General features: G+C 35.9%; 1 non-coding gene across 1 annotated transcript; it reads left to right on the top strand.

Moving 5' to 3' along the window:
* The first annotated feature begins 14,723 nt into the window (after nucleotides 1-14,723).
* LOC141670132 (small nucleolar RNA R71) lies at nucleotides 14,724-14,830 on the top strand. The gene has a single exon (XR_012554376.1). It is a non-coding gene; the product is annotated as a small nucleolar RNA R71 (small nucleolar RNA).
* The last annotated feature ends 1,025 nt before the right edge of the window (nucleotides 14,831-15,855 follow it).

Genomic DNA, 15,855 nt, shown 5'->3' with positions numbered 1-15,855 from the left:
CTGATTGAATAATACTTTCCATTGATGTTCAGGTTGTTGATCAACGCATTGTACCTCTCAAACACTTCAGTAATTCCTTCTCCTGGATTTGATTTGAAATGTTCATATTCAGAGGTTAGGATTTCCAACTTGTTCTCCCTAACTTCCTCTGTGCCTTCATTAATTACCTCAATAGTTTCCCACATGTGTTTAGAATTTTTACAGTTCATCACATGTCTGTTCATCAAGGGATCAAGGGAATCAATTAATATTAATTGAAGGCTGGCATCCAAGGAGGCTTCTTCCTTCTCAGCAGGAGTAAAATCTTCGGGCTCTTTTAGATAGGTTCTAGCTTTAGTAGTCACCACACCATCTATTATTACCTCCGGTTCAATAACCATCGGAGTTTTTATACCCTTCTTTAACAAGTTTGAATATTTGGGATTTGCAACTTGTAAAAATAATAGCATCTTCTTCTTCCACATGATATAATTCTCTTTATCAAATTGTGGAATTTTAACGGTTCCAACTTTATGTGAAGTCATTATGAATTTTTGAATAAATAAAAATTCAAGGAGTTGAAAAATCACAAAAGTCTAGGATCTTGATGTGTTCGTTAATCAGAAGGCTCTGATACCAATTGTTAGGTCCCAATTTATTTGTAGAAGGGGGGTTGAATACAAACAGTACCAAATAATCGAATAAATGCGGAATAAAAAAAATGTGAAACAAAATTCAAGTTAAATAAAAATATTATTAAACTTGAAAGGTGTTACAACAACTGTATCGATTACAAGGTATTAATCTCAAATCAATTATCATAAATCTAGAATAAATTCGACATGAACTTTTTCTATTTTTGCAATAATTAGAATCAAATGCTAAACGCGATTTGAGATTAAGTTCTAGGGATTTTGATCCGCTAGATTGTTACACAAGAACAAGATAAAGATTTCTAGTTGATTGGATTTAACTTTGCAATCTAGAAATTGATCTTTGAATTTCAGCAGAGAACAATGAAATATTTCTTAGGCGGCTGCTGTGTTCTTGTATTTTTCAGTTAGTGAATGTCTTCTGCTTCTTTTTCTTTTTGTATGCAATCCAACAAAATTACTTGAACTGCAATGACAATCGGTAGGACAATCTCTTTGGCTCAGCAAGACTTTCAGTAGGACTTTCAATTGTACTAGCAAGACAATCTGATTGAACTACAATGACTATCGGTATGACAATCAGTTGAACTAGCAAGACAATCTCCTTCCTAGTGTAACTTTCGGTATGACATTTGAAATGACTTGGCATGACAATCAGTATGACAATCCAGATTGTCATGCTAGTTCATTTTCAATTGTCTTGCTGATTTAAGACTGTTTTTAAACCAATTAAACTTCTGAAAATTCCTAAAATTAATTCAGAATTAATTAATCAATTAATTCAATTAATAAATAAATTATTCTTCGCAGATATAATTTATTTTCTTAATTAAATTAGATGACTTAATTAATTAATAGAGAATTAATTCTAGTCTTGAGCAACAACCATTCTTCTGCAAATCTTCTGAAAATCACTGAAAATTATGAATCAATTCCACCACTTCAACGTTGACACTCGATGTACTGTCTGGTTCATGAGTGACTAACTTCCGTGACGTTTCTTCATGTGTTGACTTTGATACTCTGATTTTCTTCAGATTAAATCCTTGTAATTAATGATACTCTGACGAGATCTCTGTCACTTGATTAAATCCACGATCTTGATTTATATCACTGAGGCATGATCAACTTCTTGAACTTCTTCCAGTGAATTAACTCTTCAAGTCTGTAGATGAACCATGTTTCTGAATCCTTTGACAGATATTACTTTGCGAGATCTCTCTGACGGTCGATCCACTATTTACTTATTACATTCTTATTTGAGTTGAGTTGAATCCTCGAATATACAAATAGGCTATGACATATGACTTACATCGTGTTAATTCAGATTTAGTATGACAAATGTTACAAGTTTGTCGTTCGTTGCCTTGGACATTTCTGGCGATAATTATTTATCATTGGTACAAGATGTAAAGTTACATTTGGGTTCAAAGAAATTAAGCGATATAATAAAGGCAGAAAATAAATCTACGGCTGAAGAAAACTTTACCTCTATAATTTTTCTCCGACACCACATGCATGGAGATTTAAAATCTGAGTACTTGGAAGTCGAGGATCCCTTTTATTTTATGGGAAAATCTAAAGGATAGGTTCGATCACCAGAAACTAGTTTATCTACCTGCAGCTGAAAATGATTGGGCTAATTTAAGAATTCAGGATTTTAAGAGTGTCCGAGCATATAGCTCTGCTTTGTTCAAAATAAGTTCTAGGCTTATTATGTGTGGTGAGAAAGTTACGGAAAAAAAATCGATAAAATACTATCAACTTTTCACCCCAACAATATCAACTTAGCAGAGATGTATAGGGAGCGCAAATTTACTAAGTTCGGGGATCTTCTATCAACTCTCCTCGTTGCAGAACATAATCATGGATTGGTGATTAAGAATCATCAATCCCGTCCAACAGGATCTGCCCCATTACCTGAAGTAAATAACATGTCTTTCCAGCAGAATGTACGTGGAAAAGGGTACAGAGGTGGACGGGGCCAAGGGCGGTACCGTGGACGAGGTCGGAGCCACGGCATTTTCGTCCATATAACAACTCTGGTCACCGGAAGTGGCAATCTGAATCACAGAGTAAAAGAAAGGCACCGCGAGGAGGAAAAACTGAAAATGTTTGCTATAGGTGCGGCATGGATGGGCACTGGACACGTAATTGTCATACCCCAGATCATTTTGTTAAGCTATACCAATCTTCTCAAAAATCAAAAGAGAAAATGATAGAAACAAATTTCGCCAACAATAATATAGATGATTTTCCGAGAATCACAACAGGAGGAATAATCATTAATGGTCCGAATGAACCTAGCGAAACTCCCATATGGGAGGCTGAAGATTAGTTTCATATAATTACTATAGTAGTATGTATTGTGTGCTTTATTTTGTTTGAACTATGTAGTGTGTTATGTTCTTATCAAATAAATTATGTTTCTTAATTATATACAGAATGGATTCTGAAGATATATGCATTGCTGATTGTGGTACAACTCATACGATTCTACAGAACCAAAAATATTTTACCCAAATAACCAAAACTGAAGCTCAAGTCGGAACGATTTCCGGCATATCTAATATAATCGAAGGTTTTGGAAAAGCTAGTTTCGTCCTACCTAATGATACCCACATACACATTCTAAATGCATTATATTCTAGTAAGTCTACTAGAAATCTTCTTAGTTTTAAAGATATTCGATTCAATAATTTTCGCATCGAAACTACCTCTGAGGCTAATAGAGAATATCTTCTTATTACTTCCGCTAATCCTAGCAACAAGAAAATTTTAGAAAAGTTTCACTCACTTTCCTCAGGATTATATATGATAAAAATTAGAACTATTGAGTCACACAATGTCATTGCTTCCAAACTCATAGATCCAAAATCTTTTACACTTTGGCATGATAGATTAGGTCATCCTGGCGTCTCTATGATGCGTCGTATTATAGAGAATTCTAATGGTCATTCTCTTAAAGATTTTAAAGTTCTTTCCAACAATGACCTTCCATGTTCAGCATGTTCATTAGGAAAATTGATTACTCGACCATCTCCTGTTAAAGTTCGGCTTGAAAGTCCAACTTTTCTAGAAAGAATCCAAGGCGACATATGTGGACCTGTACACCCATCATCTGGCCCATTTAGGTACTTCATGGTATTAATTGATGCCTCAACAAGATGGTCTCATGTTTGTCTTCTCTCAACTCGTAATGATGCTTTTGCAAAATTACTTGCCCAAATAATCAAATTACGAGCTCAATTCCCAGATCATTGCATTAAGTCAATTCGTCTAGATAATGCCGGTGAATTCACATCTACAACCTTTGTCGACTATTGCATGTCTATAGGAATATCAGTTGAACACCCAGTTCCTCATGTACATACACAAAATGGGTTAGCCGAGTCCTTTATCAAAAGACTCCAACTTATTGCAAGACCGCTGTTATTGAAAGCAAAATTACCTACATCTATTTGGGGTCACGCAATACTTCATGCTGCTAATATTATTAGGATTAGACCAACTTCCTACAACCAACATTCTCCGCTACAACTGGTACTTGGTCAAGTTCCTAATATTTCTCACTTCAAAATTTTTGGAAGTGCTGTATATGTACCGATTGCTCCACCACAAAGATCGAAGATGGGAGCTCAAAGAAGAGTAGGTATCTACGTTGGTTTTGATTCCACATCTATAATTAGATATCTGGAACCTCTAACCAGAGATTTATTTACCGCAAGATATGCAGATTGTCATTTTGACGAGTCTATGTTTCCTTCCTTAGGGGTAGATAAACATTCAAATAAAGTTAATCCAGACCTAACATGGAATGCATTAGGATTATATTTTCTAGATCCACGTACCGGTCAATGCGAACTTGAAGTTAAAAGAATTATCCATATGCAAAATATCGCAAACCAAATGCCTGACGCATTTAATGATTCTAGAAATATAACTAAATCTCATATACCTGCAGTAAATACTCCAGCTAGAACAGATATACCAATTTAAAAATCAGATACAAAAGAATTGGTTACAGAATCAAAGCCACGCCTGAAGCGTGGTAGACCGGTCGGTGCAAAAGATGTTGCACCACGAAAAAGAAAAATAAAGAAAATTGCCCCTGAAGTGGCACATGCTCCAGAAGAAGCAAATACCCCTGAAGTGGTATTATCTCCTGAAGAGATTTCAGTCCTTGAAGATACAGGATTAAACAATTATGAAATTTCAATAAATTATGTGCATGATATGAAATTATGGGATCAAAGTAAAGCCATAATTGATGATTTATTTATGTATTCCGCAGCACTGGATGTCGACATAAATTTTGATCCTGAACCACAAAGTGTGGATGAATGCCGTCGAAGAAAAGACTGGCCAAAATGGAAAGACGCAATCCAAACAGAATTAAATTCATTGCGTAAAAGAGAAGTATTTGGACCAGTTGTCCAAACACCAATTGGTGTGAACCCGGTCGGGAATAAATGGGTATTCATAAGAAAACGGAATGAAAATAATGAAATTATGAGATATAAAGCCCGACTTGTAGCACAAGGGTTTTCTCAAAGGCCTGACATTGATTATCAAGAGACATACTCGCCAGTGATGGATGCAATTACTTTTCGTTTCATATTAGGCATGACATCTAAAGAAAAATTGGAAACACGTCTTATGGACGTCGTTACTGCATACCTGTATGGTTCACTTGATAGTGAAATTTTTATGAAAATCCCAGAAGGGTTAAATATGGATGAGTTCAAGAAACCTCGTCATATATACTCCATTAAACTTCAACGATCATTGTATGGACTGAAACAATCTGGTCGTATGTGGTATAACAGACTTAGTCGTTATTTACAAAAGAATGGGTATATTAGTAATCAAATTTCGCCATGTGTTTTTATCAAAAAAACACAATCTGGTTTTGTGATTATTGCTGTATATGTGGATGATTTAAACCTTGTAGAAACAGCTACAGAGGTTGATGAAGCTGCCATATATCTAAAGACAGAGTTTGAAATGAAAGATCTTGGAAGGATAAAATATTGCCTTGGTATACAAGTTGAGCACTTGCCATCGGGAATTTTCCTCCACCAATCTACATATACAGAAAAGGTTTTGAATAGATTTTACATGGATAAATCTCATCCGTTGACTACTCCAATGGTGGTTAGATCTTTGGAACCTGATAAAGATCCATTTCGACCACGAGAAGATGGTGAAGAGGTTCTTGGTCCTGAAATCCCATATCTTGGAGCAATTGGTGCACTTATGTATCTTGCAAATAATACAAGACCAAATATTGCATTTGCTGTGAATTTATTGACTAGATTTAGCTCTGCTCTGATGGACATACATTGGAATGGGATCAAGCATATATTTTGTTATCTTCGTGGAATAATTGATTTTGGGTTATTCTTCCCGAAAAACTCAACATCTCAGCTGATCGGATATACAGATGCTGGATATTTGTCAGATCCTCATTTTGGAAAATCACAAACTGGATATGTATTTACATATTGTGATGCAGCCATTTCCTGGAAATCTACGAAGCAAACAACAGTGGCAACCTCAACAAATCACACGAAACTTATTGCAATTCATGAAGCCAGTAGAGAATGTGTTTGGTTGCGATCTATCATAAAAAATATTCAAGAATCATGTGGATTACCGGATATCACAAGAAGTCCTACTATCATGTTTGAGGACAACACTGCATGCATTGATCAACTCAGGGAAAGATATATCAAAGGAGACATGACGAAGCACATCTCACCAAAATTCTTTTACACTCATGAACTTCAAAAGAATGGTGAAATTGATATACAACAAATTCGATCATGCGACAATCTTGCTGATTTATTCACGACATCATTACCGAATTCAACATTTGGGAAGTTGCGACATAGTATTGGAATGCGACGACTTAAAGATTTGTTACAACAAAACTTCATAGAATGATTAGTTTTTCCAAGGGGAGATTGTACTCTTTTTCCTTCGACAAAGTTTTTATCCCACTGGGTTTTTCTTTGTCAAGGTTTTAATGAGTCAATCTATGATCCATAATGACAATCAAAGGGGAGTGTTATAATATGATTATCACATGGTCAATATTGTGAGCTTGTAATAGTAGGGCTATGAACTAGCACTTGAAATTGCATACATGCAATTAATGCCTTGTTCCTTGCATTGCCTATAAAAGCCATGCAATTGTGAATGAAAAGAACACACCAGCAACAATCTCTCCTTTGCTTGCATTCTTTTTATCACCTCTCTGCCCCTTTTATTTAATCCACCTATTGTTATAATATAGTTAGTATTTTACAACATTAATGAAATATTTTAGTTATAGTGAAGCTCAATTATTTATGGGCCTTGAACCGTCTCCAATGTGAGGCCAATATTTGCGTTTGTGACTTGAACTTGGATATCTTCTTTTATTTTATTTTGCATTAGAGATAGCAGGACTTGGCCATGGCCCAGTGACTAGCCACCCACATTAAGCTTTTTACTTTTTTTTGTCTTTTAGTTAAATATTGATTCCGATCCATTAAATTGCTATCACTTTTTTTTTCTTTTTTGCTTTTCATTTTTTACTGCCAAAACATTGCCCGCTGAAATATAACGTTAATATTAACGTTAATATATTAATGTTCAATTTTTTTAAAACAAATTATAACGGTCTAAAATTTTCATTATAAATAGAAAACTTGCTGATCAAAATTTTCACACTCTTTCTTCTAAAAATTCAAGCTTTTATTTTTGTGATACAAGATGAATTCAAATAATTATTTTGCTTGAAATCCACAAAATTCAAATTCACAAAATTACCAATTTCCAAATACTCAATATCCATATCTGTTTCTAATTTCGTATTTATCGTATACCCAAACTCCAAATATTAAAAATTCAAAATTTTCAAACTCACAAAATCCAACTTATCCCCGGTCCTCGAATTCTCAATATCCATTTTCAAATCCGTATTTTTCGCATTCACAATTTCCGTTTATCCATTTTTTTTTAAAATATACCCCACAATTTGGAACCTAACAAAATACTATTAGTATTGATTCTCCACAATCACGAGGTTTCGCTTTTGATAATACTAATATCATCAATCTTAATGATGATGTCAACGAGGTTGAAAATACGTGAGAAGGTATAACTCAGTGGACATGGATCGAGTGAAGATAAAATTTTAACTAGTGCATGGTTGAATGTATCAACTGATCCCATAACCGGTAATGATTAAAAAAGTGAAGTATTTTGGGATCAAATTTACGAGTATTGTGAAGAAAGTAATTTGGGACATAAAAAGAGGAGTTATAGCTATGAAAAAAAGATGGCAACGAATAAATACGGGGCGTGTTACGAAAACATTGAACGAAAGGTGGGAAGTGGTTCAAATATGGACAACATAATTGTAGCAGGTCACGTTTGACACAAAATTGACTACAAGAAAAAGTCAAATTTTGACAAGCATTGGAACGAGTTTCGGAGAATGCATAAATGAAGAACTCCAACATCGAATTGTGGAAGTGGAAAGAGAACTAAATTGAGTGATTCTGGAACTTATTCAACATCGATGAATGATGAGACGCATGAGAATGTTGTAGAATCTCCTGTTCGTCCTAAAGGTAGAAATGCGACTAAGAATGGAAAAGGAAAAGGAAAGGGAAAGGGAAAGGGAAAAATGGATGAAGAGTATGAAGAGTTGAAGGCCGATACTGATTGAAGATTAAAGCTAATTGAGAAATTTAATGATGTTTGACAGAAGGATTGTGATATACGAATCTTTATGGCCAATACATCCATAATGAATGATACTCAACGGGAAATACGTGCCAATTTGCTCGCTGAAGTGAAATCATGGATGATGTAGCCGTTGTAAGCTATTATTTAGTATTTGTCTTTTTCTTCTTGTATTGTAACCGTTGGAAGTTAGTATTTGCCTTTTTCTTCTTGTACTATAACCATTGTAAACTAGCCATTAGAATGTATTCCTTTTATTATCTATATAACATATATGTCACGATTATAATATGGGATACTACCTAACAAATGGAATTTATCCGGAATGGGCAACATTCATTAAAAATATTCCACGTCCCCAGGGTGATAAGAGAAGATTATTTGCAAAATATTAAGAAGGCCAACAAAAAGATGTTGAACGAGTATTTGGTATGTTGCAGTCACGATTCACAGTTATATGTTGTCCAACAAGATTTTGGGACAAAGGAGATCTCGCAAAAATAATGAGGGCGTGAATCATATTACATAATATGGTTTTAGAGGATGAGAGATACATACGCCACTCCATTTGGTCCTCTGCCAACTTACGATGATGTAATAAATGGTTTATCACAACCAATTATAGAGGAAGAACCTTTTTTTCCTTATGAAAGGTATATTCAAAATAATGTTCGAATTCGTGACAAACAAAAGAATCGCCAACTACAAACTGATTTGAATGAGCATATCTCACAATTTCATAATAATCGTTAATGTATTTAATATGTAATATTTTTAATTTTATGTTTTTCTGTTACCCAATAATAATACAATTGTTCAAGGGGGGTTGGATACAATTGTATAAATGTTTCAAACAAGTATGAAAAATACAACAGTTCTTATATTTTTGATAAAAACTGTTACAAACTCTCTCAGGAAATACTGATGTTCTTGAGAGCTGCTAGATCGTACAATGCTCGAGTTAATTCACTATGTGATGACCTAAACTGTGTTTATATATTACACAGCTGCTACAAATCAATCTAAGATATGTACTATCAAATACTAACATAAAATGATACATATCTTTAACTGAATAGATAAAGTCCTATGACTCATAACGTAACAGATATCTATTCCTCAAACTAAGGAACATAATCAATCTTCTTAGCTGACCGCCTCCAGATGCTGATGACATACAAATACTGATGATGTGTCAAATCCTGATGACACACCAAATACTGATGACATGCAAATACTGATGATGTGTCAAATTCTGACGGCACACCAAATACTGATGACATCTAAAATGCAGCCATATCCTGAGTTTCTTCTGATCATTGAGAATCGGCATGCAACAATCTCCCCCAATTTATGCTTTATGTAATGAAGTACAAATTCCATTCTCAATGATGCCAAAACCAATTACAAAATGTACAAGGAGTAAAGCTTTGTTAGGGCGAAAACACGTGCTAAAATTCACGCAAGTATACGCGTTCGCAAGTAGTATAAGATATAAATCAGATTCGTTCCCACAGAGACTGGTTTAGGTTAAGTTCAATTTATGCACCTATGCAACAATGTATGATTATCGCTAAATGCTAAGACAAATAACAAACTGGGTTTTATTAAACTAAGAGATTATACTAAATAACATTAACTAAAAGCATTGAGGTTGAATTACTATATATGACAAACATGGGATTCTAACTTCATAAAATACTTCATTCAATAGCCTTATTGTTCTTAACCTTAGCATGTAATGGTGATGACACTAATCAGATAACACGAAACTAGTAACCACCAACTTTCATTGTACGAATACCCTACTACCAAGCATCCACAAAAGATATAGAAGTTGAATATACACCAATTATGCTTAGTCCTTATATGTCTATAAGAATTGAAAACATAACGGTTTAATGCGTAAGTTATGTATCGTGATTACATAGGGCAAGTAAGATGGTTAAAATTACCTACGAATCATGCATAACAAATACATGAACCTATGCTAGCATGGCAAGTTCTAAACCTCTATATTCACTACCGCTTCAATAGAGATTAACACACTATCTTATATGTTAGCTACGCACATAAGACGAATAAACACAACCAATACTAGGATATCATACAATCACCACACACCAAGATATCGAAACAAATTAATTATTGAAATCCATAGTAAATACGCTAGAATTCCATGATAACGATTAACCCATAATTGAACTCATCGTCATCATGGGTTTCAATGAAAGCATGGTATAAAACAAGGTCTTAATAAACTGAATAATAATCAAAGTACGAATAAAAAAGCTCTAGGTTCAACAAGAATGAAAACGAATATCCAAAGTTACAACTAATTCAAAGAATCATAAGTAGAAAACAAGATCTTCTTTTTCGGAGTTATTTTGTGCTTCTAGGTCTTCTCCTTGATCTCCCAATCTTCCCGGATGATATAAACCCTTTTTTAAGTATATATAAGCCCCTAGTGGACCTGTACCCTTAAAATTATCAAATTCCACTCAAAAAAGGCTTTTTCAGCGAAATCAGCGAAATCAGCCGCGCATCAGTAGACGGTCGCGCGCGGGTCTGATGCGGCCGCGTGTCAGCACGCGGTCGCGTGCACTTCTGACGCGGCCGCGTGGGCGGCTTCTGGAAAATTCTGATGAATCTTATTTTGGCCATAACTTGAGTTCCACTCGTCAGAATTAGGCGATTCAACTGCCCACGCGAAGCCAACGAGATTCTCTACAACTTGACAATGACCTTGGCTTCCAAATCTGATAAATTTTCATCATATTTCCTTTAAAAGCTCCTTTCTTCATTTAACTGATACCTGAAATGCAATAACACAAAAACACATCAAAATACCAACAACTTGATCCTAAAACACCAATTTAAGCTTGTAATAAAGCATTCCAAGTGGATATAAAATCCACTTATCACACCCCCAAACTTGAATCGATGCTTATCCTCAAACATAAACAGACTCAAAACTACAAAACAAACCTAATACATGAATGCAACTACGTGAATGCAAATAAATGATAATGCAATCGATCCCCTCAGAATAACCATAACCAAATGAATAAGCCAATGCCTCTAAGAATGTAATGACTTAAAATGGAGTTCGAATAAATCCCACAAACCAACTCATAAACCAGAAACGTGCGTAGGTGGAATGCTTAACAGATATCTCTCGATACTAGATCAATAACCATAACTTATCTATCATCGAAACAATCAAAAGTTTATAAACATAATAGACAATAAACGCATTATGACTCGTAACACCTCCTTTCTACTAGAGTTATACAAGGATTCACACTATTATTGAACACATAACAAAGATTCTTATTTGACCATGCAATGAATGAGGTCCCAAAAGACATATGCAATAATACCCATGTAGCGAGCTTTAGGTTAGCGGATCCCAGACTATAAAAGCCTGAGGTCACTAGGCACAAAGTCCCCTAGAACTTAATAACTCGAGTATTAAAGAGCTTACTCTTGATCAATTATGCATAAACACATACTTTTTTTTCTCTTTTTTTTAATAATTTCTGAATGAGTGCGTTTCGCTCCATCTCATTCAACCCTAGACTACTCATAAAAATATGAGCCGGCTACTAGCCATTTGACGCCTAGCCTTACAACAACTAGCAATGAAATTCAAGTTTTTCTCCAGATAAAAAAAATCAGTTTTTTACGTCATTACGAGAATATCAAAAATTCTAAATATAACCAAGTGATTAAATCTCAACAAACAAGTATGATCATGATCAACATCCCTCTATTCGTCATCACCACACTCTAAATATTTGTTTCTGGCATGCAAATTAATTCATTAGGACTTCAACATCCCTCTATTCGTCATCACCACACTCCAATCAACATCAACTTATCAAATATCACAGTTCATCTTAAGGGATCATGCTAAATATGCATGCAAATGCAACTATATGAAATCACATAAAAACAAACAAATATGTCCTAAATGAACAATCATGCAAAAATATGAATGAACTACAACTAAACATGCAATATGAATCTATATGATTCTATATGGACATACACTACTAATCCTTACATTATCACCCCCAAACTTAAAATTTTCAATGTCCTCATTGAAGGTAATAATAAGGATTTTAGGCATACCTAGTTAGCGGGAGAGTCACCCTCGTCGGGTGGAGGATCAGGTGGCCAATCAACCTCGCCACCAGTGTCTCGAACAACAGTACCGAAAGTGTGTGTCAAATCTTCAGCAAAATATCGGTGGATGACATGCATGGCCTTCATACGCCTATTCAATCTTCTATACTATGTATCACCAACACCAGTCCTATCAACTACCTGTTGCATATAAGAAGAACCCTCTATAGGCACGGGAATATCCGTCCAGCCACTCTCTACATCATTAAAAATATATCCCAACCCCTTATCATGGGGTGCACCTAAGAATGAATAACTCAAGTAATCTGGCATTCGGTTGAGCTCAAGTGTGGGAGCTTCTTGAATAAATGGTTCAAAACGCTCCTGAGAAATTTTCAGCTCTGCTAACCCAAGAGAATCGAATGGCAAATCCAACTTCCTTATCTACGGAGGTGCATTCAAATCCTGTAATTGCTCTGCTCCTTCTTTATCTTCAATAACTGATTCCCCTATTAAGGATCTCTCTAAGGTAACTGACTTTGGCAATTGCTCAAGCTCTGAATTTACTACAGAGTCGACCAACTCTACTTTAAAGCACTCCTCTTTATCCGTGGGTAACTTTATTTCCTTGAACACATTAAAAGTGACCTTTTGATCGTAAACCTTCATTGAAAGCTCTCCTTTTTGCACATCGATCATAATTCGGCCTGTAGCCAAGAACGGTCTTTAAAGATAATGGGAATCTTCTTATCTTCCTCGAAATCAAGAATTACAAAGTCAGCAGGGAAGATGAGTTTATCCACCTCGACCAAGACATCCTTCACTATACCTCGTGGATAAGCAATGGAACGGTCAGCTAGTTGCAATGACATGTATGTTGATTTCGGATCAGGCACACCAAGCTTCTTGAAGATAAATAAGGGCATCAGATTGATGCTAGCTCCTAAATCACATAAACACTTGTCGAATGATAAGTTTTCGATGGTGCAAGGAATAGTGAAGCTTCCAGGATCTTTAAGTTTCGGAGGCAACTTCTGTTGCAGCACAACACTGCATTCCTCCATTAGAGCAATGGTCTCTAAGTCATCGAGCTTCACTTTTCGAGAGAGAATACCTTTCATAAACCTCGCATAACTAGGCATCTGTTCAAGAGCTTCAGCGAAAGGTATGTTGATATGAAGTTTCTTGAACACCTCCAAAAACTTCTCAAACTGCTTATCCAGCTTTTTCTTCTGCAGCCTCTTAGGAAAAAGAGGTGGAGGATAAATCTGTTTCTCCCCTGTATTACCCTCAAGAGGAGTGTGTTCCAAAGTAGTCTTCCTTGGTTCCACCTCTGCTTCCTTCTGCACTTCTTCTTTAGCCACAACTGCATTTTCTGAAACTTGAGATTTTTTAGGCTCTTCGTCTTGCTGAATTTAGGGGCTTGTGACCTTTTTAGACCTTAAGGTGATGGCGTTCACCTGTTCTTTAACTTCCCTCTTGCCCGAATTTGTTTTTGTATCACTAAGAAGCGTTCCTAGTGGTCGATTCAATAAGGCATTAACAATTTGCCCTATTTGGTTCTCCAGAGTCTTGATAGAAATAGCCTGGCTTTGGTATATAAGAGCCAGGTTTTTGCACATAAGCCGTAACTCCTCCAATTCAGATTTTTCATTCGAAGATAGACATGCACCAAGAGTTTGTTGTTTTGGTGTAATTTTTTGCTGAAAACCAGGAGGGTTGAATAGCTTATTTCCAAACTGCTGGAACGGTTGTTGCATCGCATTCTGATTGTTGCTCCAGCTGAAGTTAGGATGATTCTAGTTTTCAGGATGATAAGTGTCTGGAACTGGTTGCTGCGATCTCTGAAAGTTGCTCACAAACTGAGCCGAGTCACTAGATATAGCGCATTGCTCCGTCACATGCGGACCTGCACACAGCTCACAAACACTAATTATCTGCTTAACACCATAGTTAGCCAGAGAATCAATCTTCATAGATAACGCCTTTAGTTGAGCAGTGATAGCCGTAGCTGTATCCACTTCAAGAACTCTTGCTACCTTTCCCTGTGAACATCTCTGGGTTGGATACTGATATTTATTAGCAGCCATCAGTTCAATTAGATCATAAGCTTCCTCATAGCTCTTTGCCCATAATGCTCCGCCTGATGCTGCATCGAGCATGGGTCTAGACTGTGCTCCCAACCCATTGTAAAAACAATTGATGATCATCTAATCAGGCATTCTATGATGAGGATACTTCCTAAGCATCTCCTTAAAGCGCTCCCAAGCTTCACATAGCGATTCTCCCGTTTCCTGCGCAAATTGAGTAATAGCAATCCTGAGTGCAACTGTCTTCGCCATAGGGAAGAATTTAGTAAGAAACTTCTGAGCAAGATCTTCCCAAGTAGTAATTGAACCAGCTGGTAGAGAGTGTAACCATCTCTTAGCCTTGTCCCTCAGAGAGAATGGGAACAGTCTCAGCTTCACAGCATCTTCAGAAACACCGTTGAACTTGAAAGTGTCGCAGATCTCAATGAAATCCCTAATGTGCATATTGGGATCTTCAGTTGGAAAACCCCCAAATTGGATTGAATTCTGCACCCATTGAATTATGCCAGGCTTGATCTCAAAGATATTAGCTGTGATAGATGGCCGAACAATGCTAGATTGAATGTCATTGATCTTGGGTTGAGAAAAATCCATCAAGGCTTTCATTCATGCTGCTGGATCTCCCATTGTAATGAGTACCTGAAACACAAACAAATAAACCGTGAAAGTAAAAGAGTCTGAGTCAGTGAACTTTAACGGCCACTGATGACAAGCACATAAACTAAAAATTAACACCGAGTCCCCGGCAGCGGCGCCGAAAACTTGTTAGGGCGAAAACATGCGCTAAAATTCACGCAAGTATACGCGTTTGCAAGTAGTATAAGATATAAATCAGATTAGTTCCCACAGAGACTGGTTTAGGTTCAATTTATGCACCTATGCAACAATGTATGGTTGTCGCTCAATGCTAAGACAAATAACAAATTGGGTTTTTATTAAACCAAGAGATTATACTAAATAACATTAACTAAGAGAATTGAGGTTGAATTACTATATATGACAAAATGGGATTTTAACTTCATTAAATACTTCATTCAATAGCCTTATTGTTCTTAACCTTAGCATGTAATGTTGATGACACTAACCAGATAACACAAAACTAGTAAACGCCAACTTTCGTTGTACGAATACCCTACTACCAAGCATCCACAAAAGAGATAGAAGTTGAATAGACACCAATTATGCTTAGTCCTTATATGTCTATAAGAATTGAAAACATAACGGCTTAATACGCAAGTTATCTATCCTGATTACATAGGGCA

Source organism: Apium graveolens, chromosome 6, assembly GCF_009905375.1.
Source record: "Apium graveolens cultivar Ventura chromosome 6, ASM990537v1, whole genome shotgun sequence".
In the NCBI taxonomy this organism is placed as follows: domain Eukaryota; kingdom Viridiplantae; phylum Streptophyta; class Magnoliopsida; order Apiales; family Apiaceae; genus Apium; species Apium graveolens.
This window is presented reverse-complemented; position numbering and strand designations above follow the sequence as displayed.